The sequence below is a fragment of the Carassius carassius genome, chromosome 2 (genome assembly GCF_963082965.1).
Source record: "Carassius carassius chromosome 2, fCarCar2.1, whole genome shotgun sequence".
NCBI lineage: Eukaryota > Metazoa > Chordata > Actinopteri > Cypriniformes > Cyprinidae > Carassius > Carassius carassius.
Genome location: NC_081756.1, coordinates 34358026 through 34369725, shown reverse-complemented (window position 1 = coordinate 34369725; position 11700 = coordinate 34358026).

Here is an 11700-nt window from a genome sequence, read left to right as displayed (position 1 = left end):
AAAAAATACTGTTTGTGTAGTGTTCAATGTTGGTGACACATGACTTGCGCGCTACTACTACTACTACTAGTTGAGATTGCTGTTAGCCTCGATCGTTTCACGCAGGGGAAAAATGTCAAAAAGTTTTTTGTACAGATAAATCCAGCATCTGAAATTGAATGCTATGTTTGTTTATTAGAGCTATATGCTGTATAATTTTCAGTTTTCAGAGCTATTCAATTCATTTGGACAAATATAAGTCATGAAGAGTTAGAAAAAAAATATTAATGAATGTAAATGGCATTGTCATTGTTTACTCACTGTTTACTGTCTTTTGAGGATGCTAGAATGTGTTGGTCCAGTATTTCACATTGAGCAGGGTAAGGTCATCTTAAGTTAAGTTGTTCAGCTGCTAGCTGTTCATTTTCTTTAGACAAATATAATCAGGAAGATTGTTTTATTATAAATGAATGTAAATGGCATTTTCATCGTTTACTCACTCAGGGCTCCAAACTGCGACTAAAACGGTCGCATTTGCGACTATAAATATTAAAATGCGAGTTAAGTTTTTGCTGAGGTCGCCACTGGCGACTAGGCCTATGTATTTAGATGATATCTCTTAAAACATTGCATGTAATGCCTTTTTTCCTGATTGTTTTGCATTCACATCTTTTGTTATGTTCGCGCATTGAGAGAATGCGTATCGAAGTTTTAGTGGGAAAAAGAGTTTTAAACAGTCCTCATCTGCCGCGCAGCAGCGCTGACACACACCTGATAAACGCGCGAGAGAGAGAAATGATGGAGACTTGAAGAGAAAGTGCAGAAAAACAGCGTCTATTTCGTTCATAACTTGAACAAACTACAACAGGTAAAGCTGTCATCTGTGTGGATATTGACAATATCGTTAACAGTTCTCGTTTATAATCATAAGGCTTCTTCTTAACAAGATCTTAGTCCATGCTGTGTTCTGTTAATGCATGAACTTCATTATTTGAAGTGCACTTGCCGTCCAGTAATCGCAAAAAGCTTTGTGCTTTGTTACTTTTTAATTTACAAAGTATCAGCTTTAAAATTATTCCAAATTCATAACAAAATTCAAACAATAAATACAGTTTTGGTGCTCTTTAAGGGGCCGTTCACATATCGCGCCTAAAAACTAGTGTAAAACGCTAGGCGCATCGCTTTTTGATTTTTTTCAAAAAGCCTTCGGGCTCTTGCGCTCCTGAGGCGTCTGCTCTCTCCATGAAGATGCGTAAATTTCAGCAAAGGATAAATGGATTTGCAGCACTAAAAATCGCTTGCAGTAGCTCTGTTACTAAATTTATTTAAAAATGGCTATCCATATATAGCTATGATCAGCTGTTCCTTCATCTTGGCTGAGCTTTCAACGTTGGTACTGGAAAGGATGAAGCTGATTGGTTGGTTCTTGTCACATGACCCGCGGTGTGCTTGCGGGATTCTGAAAGGTTGAGATGTTTTTAACTCGATGCGGTGTGGGCGCGCCTGGAAAAAATGAGCATGTCGCTTCCATTATGAGCACGCACGTGTCACACCCAGGGGCTGGCTATGCTTTAACTAAGCCACACCCCTTCTCAACTTCCACCTCGAGGAGGTCCCCAAACCCGACCCAATGGCCAAGCAACACGAGAACAAGTAAGTGATAAAACAATCTTTATTTAAATATTTAAAAATAGCTTAGGGAATAGGGAAAGGGCAATTAAAACTAAACTCTGACTCGGCCCTCCAGATGGGCTATGGCCGGGAAGAGGTCAGGGAGCAAGGGGGCCACGGGGATCCGGGGCGTGGGGCTCGGGCCCCGGCCTGAGTCTTAGGTATCCGTAGCGCCCTCCTTCTTCCTCCTCTTCGCTGAATACAGCTCACGGTAAGTACTGGTTCACTCAGTTCGTTCTCGAGGTGCCCACTCTCTTTCTCTTCCTCCACAGGCAACAGCTCTTCGCTGATTACAGCTCACAGTAAGTACTGATTCACCCAGTTCGTTCCTTGGGTGCTCACGCTCTTTCTCTTTCTCCACAGGCAACGGCTGGGACACACAGGCACAGTTAGTTCAGCTTGGTTTTGCTCTCACCTCTTCGCTGATTACAGCTCACAGTAAGTACTGGTTCACACAGTTCGTTCCTTGGGTGCTCACTCGCTTTCTCTTTCTCCACAGGCAGCGGCTGGGACACACAGGCACAGTTAGTTCAGCTTGGTTTTGCTCTCACCTCTTCGCTGATTACAGCTCACAGTAAGTACTGGTTCACACAGTTCGTTCCTTGGGTGCTCACTCGCTTTCTCTTTCTCCACAGGCAGCGGCGTAAGTACAGGTTCCCTCAGTCTCTCCTCGTGTTACCCACTCTCTCTCCTTTTCTCTCCACAGGTATCAACTTGGGCACAATAGCACAGTTAGTTTGCTTTGAATGGCTCTCACCTCTGGGCTGGACACAGCGTACTGTAAGTACAGGGTTCGCTCTATTCCTCCTCGTGTTATTCACTCTCTCTCTCCTTTCCTCTCCACAGGTATCAACTTGGGCACAATAGCACAGTTAGTTTGCTTTGAATGGCTCTCACCTCTGGGCTGGACACAGCGTACTGTAAGTACAGGGTTCGCTCTATTCCTCCTCGTGTTATTCACTCTCTCTCCTTTTCTCTCCACAGGTATCAACTTGGGCACAATAGCACAGTTAGTTTACTTTGAATGGCTCTCACCTCTGGGCTGGACACAGCGTACTGTAAGTACAGGGTTCGCTCTATTCCTCCTCGTGTTATTCCCTCTCTCTCCTTTTCTCTCCACAGATATCAACTTGGGCACAATAGCACCGTTAGTTTGCTTTGAATGGCTCTCACCTCTGGGCTGAACACAGCGCACTGTAAGTACAGGTTTCCTCTGTTTCTCCTTGTGTTACTCACTCTCTTTCCTTTCCTCTCCACAGGTATCAACTTAGACACAAAACACAGTTACTCTGCTTTGGATGGCTTTCACCTCTGGGCTGGACACAGCGTACCGTGCTATCTCCGGAGATCTGAAGCACGCTCACAACATATACTGTACTGAACTAGGCCAGGACCAGCAATCTCCTTGTCCTCCCACGCCGAAGTGCGTGAAGGCGGGGGTTTATCTGACAGGACACACGGCAATACACAGCAGCCCACAGCAATATACAACACCACGTCAAAATTATAGGTTTTCACAGCACGAAGACTCACCCACCACACTCAGTGTACGGAAAGGACACCCGTCTTCCTTCACTTCGCTTGGTTCGGATCTGGCGATGGAATATGCGGCCTAGCTAGTGATGTCGTCGTTGCGACTACTTCAATAAGTATTCCTTCGGCTCTCCCACCACACTATATTAGGGGTAGGGCCACCCTCCTCCTCCTGGAGAGATCTACACAACGCCAGGTCAATATACAGGGCACTTTCGACTGGCTCTTAGTACTCACATCAATGCCACTTCCAATCCCCTTTTTCACGTCGTCTCAGTTCGCCGTATAATCTGTTCACTTCTCAACCTTTAAGGTTCGCGATGTCTTCACAATCATACAATTCCAGCCTGAGGGAGAGAGAGAGTTAGACAGCTACCAGCAGCGTACCAAGACGGGCACAACCCAGTGCTTCACACACACCAAAGAGAGCTTCCTAGACTGTGAAATAACTTGGCCTTAAGTACTGCCTTGTCCAGCGTATCCTCCAATCACCAACCGCTGTCCCTAACTAGGCACAGGTGCATCGAATTCCCTGATTTTCCTTCTTACGGCGCTACCGGAAGTTCCGGTGTTCTGTTTTTCCGGTCCGGGCGGAAACACTTCCGGGCGGAACCAAACTTCCCGAATTTTGGTTCCGCCCCTAAAGATCGTCACCTTGTGACATCCTCCCCCGCCAATCCGTTCTAGTCCCTAGAACGTCCTCGGGCTGTCCACTCCCCATAGCGGGCAGGGGGTCGGCCTCGGTTCTCTCGCTGGGATCGTCTCACTGGTGAATCGGGCTCAGCTTGTTCAGGGGCTGCTTCTGGTTCTCTCGGGGCGATCGGGGGTGGTGCCACCACGGGTCTCCCTGGTACCACAGCCCAACCTTCAATCCAGGGGGCCGCTGGTACAGGTTCCGTGGGGACTTCTTCCACGGCTTCAGGGTAGTTAGGGCATGGGCGAATCATGTTCCGGTGCACCACACGGTCGGGGCCTGACTTCCCTTCTGGCCGGATGGTATAGACCGGCTGCCCCGGCCTCTGCTGCCGGCAGACTACATAAGGGGTGGCCTCCCAACGGTCACTCAGTTTCCCCTTCCCCTGCCGCCGATTATCTCTCACCAACACCCTCTCTCCTGGCAGTAGAGGGGCTTCTCTAGCAGTCCGATCATACAACCGCTTACTTTTCTCTCCTGCCGTCTGTATCCTTTTCGACACCTGCTCGTAGGCGAAATGCAAGCGCTGGTGATGGCGCCCCACCCACTCCGTTACACTTGCTTCCTCTTGGTCGGCTATCACTCCTAGGACCAGGTCAGTAGGCATTCGTATGTGTCTGCCAAACATCAGGTAAGTGGGAGCGTAACCCGTAGTACTATGTATACTGTTGTTATAGGCCTGTAGGAGGTTTGGCAAGGCACTCACCCAATCGTCCTGCCGTTGTTGGTCCAAGGTCCCCAGCAGCCCCAATAGGGTCTGATTGAATCTCTCACAGCCGCCGTTCCCCTGAGGATGATACGAAGTGGTGTGAGTTTTCGTGCAACCGTACAACTGGCATAGTTCTCTAATTACCCTGGACTCAAAGTTGGCTCCTTGATCGGAGTGCAGAAACTCCGGGCATCCGAACGTCTGGAAGACGGCCCGCCATAAAACTGTAGCGGTGGTGGTTGCAGTCTGGTCGAGGGTGGGGATAGCCCAAGCGTACTTTGTGAACAAATCCGTTATTACCAAGATGTTCTGGTAGCGATCTCGTGGTCGGCCCAGTGTCAAGAAGTCCATAGCCATGATATGAAGGGGGGCCTTCGCATGGATGGGTACCATTGGCGCTCGGACCTCCCGTCTGGACTTAAACAATATGCATCTCGGGCAAGCTTGAATTAGGGCGTGCACCGATGCCTCTAGCCCGGGCCAAAAGAAGAATCTCCTAAGCAGGGACACGGTCCTCTCCTGTCCCTGATGCCCCAACTGGTTGTGGTACGCCGAAACTAAAGCCGTTACCTCATCTGCGGGTACCACGATCTGGCGTACTTCTTCGCCCAACTTCGGGTCACTGACCCTTCTGCACAAAACGCCATCTCTCAGCTCCAGCCTGTCCCATTGCCCCAGCAGCCTCCTCCCAGTATCCGTCTGGGCTAACCTCTCCGCTGGCGTCAGCCGTCGGCCCTGTTCCAGCCATTCTCTTACCAGCCGCACATCTTGATCCCTGGCCTGTCTCTCCCTCCACCGACGGGGATCCCATCCCCAGTTCTCAGGCACGGCCTCTTGTCTGCTGCCTGGTGCCTCTACTGCTCCTACCATATAGCCCTCCTCCGGGCTGGCCCCTCCGGGGCTTTCCGCTTCGGGCAGCCTTGAGAGGACGTCCGCGTTCATGTGTTCACGCCCTGGTCGGTACTGTAGTTGATAGTCAAAGTTGGCCAGTTGGGCCACCCACCGCTGCTCCACGGCTCCCAGCTTCGCCGTCTGTAAGTGTACTAATGGGTTATTGTCTGTAATGATCGTCACCTTGGCACCCCAGAGGTAGTCTTTAAATTTCTCACTTAGGGCCCACTTCAACGCCAGCAGCTCCAATTTGAAAGAACTATAGTTCGCATCGTTCCTCTCGGCTGGGTGGAGGCTCCGGCTGGCGTACGCGATGACCCTCTCAACTCCGTCCTGCCGTTGAGCCAACACCGCTCCCAGCCCGAGATTGCTGGCATCTGTATACAAAAGGAATGGTTTTGTGAAATCTGCGTATGCCAAGATAGGGGCCTGTAGCAGCTCCTGCTTCAATGTCTGGAACGCCGACTCACAATTTGCATCCCAGTCTACGTTGGGCGACCCCCGGCCCCGGTTACGACCTGTGCCAACCAGCAACTGATTAAGGGGTTTAGCAATTTTTGAAAAGTCCTTTATGAAACGCCTATAGTATCCCACAAATCCTAAAAAGGATCGCACTTGCCTCACTGTCCTCGGGGCCTTCCAGTCCTTCACGGCCGATACCTTTCCAGGATCTACGGACACTCCAGCCGCACTGACCACGTGGCCCAGAAAGTTGACTTCTCTCCGTAGTAAGTGACACTTATTGGGCTGTAGTTTCAATCCGTACTTCTCCATGGCCCGAAAGACTTCCTCGAGGTGCCTCAGGTGTGAATCAAAATCTGGGGAGTAGACAATCACATCATCCAGGTAAACTAATACTGACTCCATTAACTGACCTCCCAAGCACCGCTGCATCAGCCGCTGGAAGGTGGCCGGAGCGTTACAGAGCCCGAAAGGCATCCGGTCCCATTCAAATAGTCCAAACGGGGTTGTAAAGGCAGTCTTCTCCCGGTCTGCTTCGGCCACCTGCACCTGCCAGTAGCCACTGGCCAAATCTAGGGTAGAGTACCATGCCGACTGCGTGAGGCTGGCAAGCGAATCTTCGATCCGTGGCAAAGGGAAAGCGTCTTTCTTAGTCACGAGGTTCAGCTTACGGTAGTCCACGCAGAATCTCCAAGCCCCCGTCTTCTTTTGCACCAGCACTATGGGGGCCGCCCACGGGCTGCTGCTTTCCCTAACAACTCCTTGCTTCAGCATGCCTTGCAGGAGTGTACGTACCTCGGTATACAAAGTGGGCGGAATTGGGCGATACCTCTCCCGGCTGGGCCCTGCATCCCCGGTAGGTATATGATGTTGTACCACCTGGGTGCATCCGTAGTCTTCATCGTGGGTGGCGAACACATGCTGCCATCTCCGAAGGAGGGCCTGTAACTTCTGTGTCTGTGCCTGCTCTAAATCCTCCCCTTGTAACGACTCACCCGCCAGGTGGCTCGGCACACTCCTCTCCATACCACCCCATGGGGTGTCTACTTGTGTCAGGGCCACCTCGATGACAGTGGGGCACACCTGACGAAAACTAATATCCCTCTCTTCCCTTACTTGGTGGGATGTAACCGTTGTCAGACGGGCTAATCGTTGGTGCCGATGTAGTTGCACCGCGTATGGATGTACATTCCGTATCCTCACGGGGACTCTCCCCCGCCGGACCGTCGATAGTCCTCGTGCCACTTCCACTTGTGGACAATCCACATGGGGCTCCACCAGCACCCACTCTTCTGGGCCCGCTCTTCGGGGCGGTACTCGCGCCCACACAACAGCCTCACTTTTTGCGGGGACAGACAAAGCAAAACGACACATCACTCTTCCTACCTCTTCCTGTTCCCTGCGGACTTGGCTCATTTGCACCCTTCGACAGTCAGCTACCACACACTCCCACTTGGGCCTCTCTGCAGGTGGTATCTTCGATACGGGCCTAGCCCGAAATAGCTCTTCCCAGCAATCAGCGAGGACATTCATGCCCAACAGGGCTCGATGTGCACCCAGACAATGGTCTTGCACGATAATCACACCTTTCTGGGGGACCATCACTCCGTGAACCTCTAGGTCCGTCAATCGGTAGCCAATATATGGGATGTCGAGGCCGTTTGCGCCCTTCAGAGTAAGCCAGGGGGCCTCCGCCCCTGGTGCCCCTTGTTTCCCAAACACTTCTTCGGATAAACTCTCAGCAAACAACGTCACTTGGGAGCCTGTGTCTACCAGGCATTGAATCTCCTTGCCGCACACTCTCACCTTCGCCACGGGGCTACGCCCAATCATCTGGCTCCTAGAGCCATATCCTCTTCCAGGGTCTTCTCGAGGGGTCCCGGCCACACGACCCACAGTGGCCGGCCGACCTAAAAACCCCCTTCTGACGCCCTGCGGGGCCCACACTGGCGGCTATAGTGACCTGGTTTGCCACAGCGGTTGCAGATGGGTCGCCCTTGCTCGTCCCATTCGAAACGGGGCCGGTTAAAGTGGTTCGGGCGCCTGAACGGCTCTCGGCCTCCCTCTGAGTACACTCGGTCTCGGGGCGCCGGCCGTGGTTCCTCCCGCGCCCGTCCTTGGCGCAATTCTCCTACGAGGGCTTTAGACAGTTCAGACATCTGATCGCGGACATCTTTCAAAAGTTCAGCCTTCAGTGCTTGCTTCCAGTCAGGGCCTCCGGGTTGTGCTGGTGCTACTTCACTGACAACCGCACACACTGGGGAACCACTCACCTCAGTCTCATCACCTTCCAGGGCCAGTGCCTCTTTCTTCAGATCTTCGAACGTAAGACCCGGGTCCCTTCGAAACTGGATACGTAGGCTCTGTCTCACCGGACCCTCCTTCAACCCCAGAAGAAACTGGTCCCGCAATAGAGTCTCTCCATCTCCCAACCCGTGGTCCCGACGGGTCTGTAGTCGGGCGAATTGCTCTCGCAACCTCAGGGCGAAAGCTCTAATCGGTTGGCGGGGGCCCTGCTTACAATTGAAGAACTGGGAGCGAAGGACAGCTACGGGGGTGTGGTCACCATACTGTCCAGTGAGGAACTGGAACACGGTTTGGGCGTTGGCTCTAACGGCTTCGGGGGCGGCATGCACCTCTCGCCGCGCTTCTCCATCCAGGGAGTTTAACACAAATTGAAGCCGCTGGGCTGCACTAAGGCCCTGTAGGTCGGCCAAGTACTCTAGTTGAGCCTTCCATTCAGACAATCGTACCTCGGATTCTGTCCCCCCATATTTTTGAATCCAGGGGCTCCCCATAAAAACGGGCATGGCACGGGGTTGGGCTGAAAGCCCCGCGTTGTCGGTCATTGGACGACCTTGGTTACTCAACTCGAGGTGGAAACCCTGCCGACTACGCCAAATCTGTCACACCCAGGGGCTGGCTATGCTTTAACTAAGCCACACCCCTTCTCAACTTCCACCTCGAGGAGGTCCCCAAACCCGACCCAATGGCCAAGCAACACGAGAACAAGTAAGTGATAAAACAATCTTTATTTAAATATTTAAAAATAGCTTAGGGAATAGGGAAAGGGCAATTAAAACTAAACTCTGACTCGGCCCTCCAGATGGGCTATGGCCGGGAAGAGGTCAGGGAGCAAGGGGGCCACGGGGATCCGGGGCGTGGGGCTCGGGCCCCGGCCTGAGTCTTAGGTATCCGTAGCGCCCTCCTTCTTCCTCCTCTTCGCTGAATACAGCTCACGGTAAGTACTGGTTCACTCAGTTCGTTCTCGAGGTGCCCACTCTCTTTCTCTTCCTCCACAGGCAACAGCTCTTCGCTGATTACAGCTCACAGTAAGTACTGATTCACCCAGTTCGTTCCTTGGGTGCTCACGCTCTTTCTCTTTCTCCACAGGCAACGGCTGGGACACACAGGCACAGTTAGTTCAGCTTGGTTTTGCTCTCACCTCTTCGCTGATTACAGCTCACAGTAAGTACTGGTTCACACAGTTCGTTCCTTGGGTGCTCACTCGCTTTCTCTTTCTCCACAGGCAGCGGCTGGGACACACAGGCACAGTTAGTTCAGCTTGGTTTTGCTCTCACCTCTTCGCTGATTACAGCTCACAGTAAGTACTGGTTCACACAGTTCGTTCCTTGGGTGCTCACTCGCTTTCTCTTTCTCCACAGGCAGCGGCGTAAGTACAGGTTCCCTCAGTCTCTCCTCGTGTTACCCACTCTCTCTCCTTTTCTCTCCACAGGTATCAACTTGGGCACAATAGCACAGTTAGTTTGCTTTGAATGGCTCTCACCTCTGGGCTGGACACAGCGTACTGTAAGTACAGGGTTCGCTCTATTCCTCCTCGTGTTATTCACTCTCTCTCTCCTTTCCTCTCCACAGGTATCAACTTGGGCACAATAGCACAGTTAGTTTGCTTTGAATGGCTCTCACCTCTGGGCTGGACACAGCGTACTGTAAGTACAGGGTTCGCTCTATTCCTCCTCGTGTTATTCACTCTCTCTCCTTTTCTCTCCACAGGTATCAACTTGGGCACAATAGCACAGTTAGTTTACTTTGAATGGCTCTCACCTCTGGGCTGGACACAGCGTACTGTAAGTACAGGGTTCGCTCTATTCCTCCTCGTGTTATTCCCTCTCTCTCCTTTTCTCTCCACAGATATCAACTTGGGCACAATAGCACCGTTAGTTTGCTTTGAATGGCTCTCACCTCTGGGCTGAACACAGCGCACTGTAAGTACAGGTTTCCTCTGTTTCTCCTTGTGTTACTCACTCTCTTTCCTTTCCTCTCCACAGGTATCAACTTAGACACAAAACACAGTTACTCTGCTTTGGATGGCTTTCACCTCTGGGCTGGACACAGCGTACCGTGCTATCTCCGGAGATCTGAAGCACGCTCACAACATATACTGTACTGAACTAGGCCAGGACCAGCAATCTCCTTGTCCTCCCACGCCGAAGTGCGTGAAGGCGGGGGTTTATCTGACAGGACACACGGCAATACACAGCAGCCCACAGCAATATACAACACCACGTCAAAATTATAGGTTTTCACAGCACGAAGACTCACCCACCACACTCAGTGTACGGAAAGGACACCCGTCTTCCTTCACTTCGCTTGGTTCGGATCTGGCGATGGAATATGCGGCCTAGCTAGTGATGTCGTCGTTGCGACTACTTCAATAAGTATTCCTTCGGCTCTCCCACCACACTATATTAGGGGTAGGGCCACCCTCCTCCTCCTGGAGAGATCTACACAACGCCAGGTCAATATACAGGGCACTTTCGACTGGCTCTTAGTACTCACATCAATGCCACTTCCAATCCCCTTTTTCACGTCGTCTCAGTTCGCCGTATAATCTGTTCACTTCTCAACCTTTAAGGTTCGCGATGTCTTCACAATCATACAATTCCAGCCTGAGGGAGAGAGAGAGTTAGACAGCTACCAGCAGCGTACCAAGACGGGCACAACCCAGTGCTTCACACACACCAAAGAGAGCTTCCTAGACTGTGAAATAACTTGGCCTTAAGTACTGCCTTGTCCAGCGTATCCTCCAATCACCAACCGCTGTCCCTAACTAGGCACAGGTGCATCGAATTCCCTGATTTTCCTTCTTACGGCGCTACCGGAAGTTCCGGTGTTCTGTTTTTCCGGTCCGGGCGGAAACACTTCCGGGCGGAACCAAACTTCCCGAATTTTGGTTCCGCCCCTAAAGATCGTCACCTTGTGACACACGCATACCGCGCGCCTACATTTGAAATAACGAACTTGAGCGCGCAAAAGACGCGACATGTGAACGGCCCCTAATGCGGGCAGGCGCGATCGCTAGTAGTGCCTCTGTTCAAGCAGCACGTGAACCTATCATACCTTGCTCTTTACTACTAGAGTACATAATAAACATGAATTAACATCAAAAGGTAGGCTATTTTATAAGAGACTATACAGTACAACACTTTCAAACTGCGGAAAACATGTAAAGCTTGTAAACATTGCAACGTAATATTAACCTCAGTAACCTTTCAGTGTCCATGAGCTCATCAGTCAGCTAGAAAAATAACTATAAAGAGGAGCATTTTGCTATATTTATGAGCTATTGAATTTTAATATTTTTACTTAACCTGTTGTCTACATGATTCAAGTCCTCCTATAAAATTTAATTTTACTAATTAAGAAAAACAGACTGAAAGTGTGAAAGACATGCACTCTTAAAATTAAAGGAGCTTAAAAGGTTCTTCACTGAACAATTATGGTTCCAGAAAGAACCATT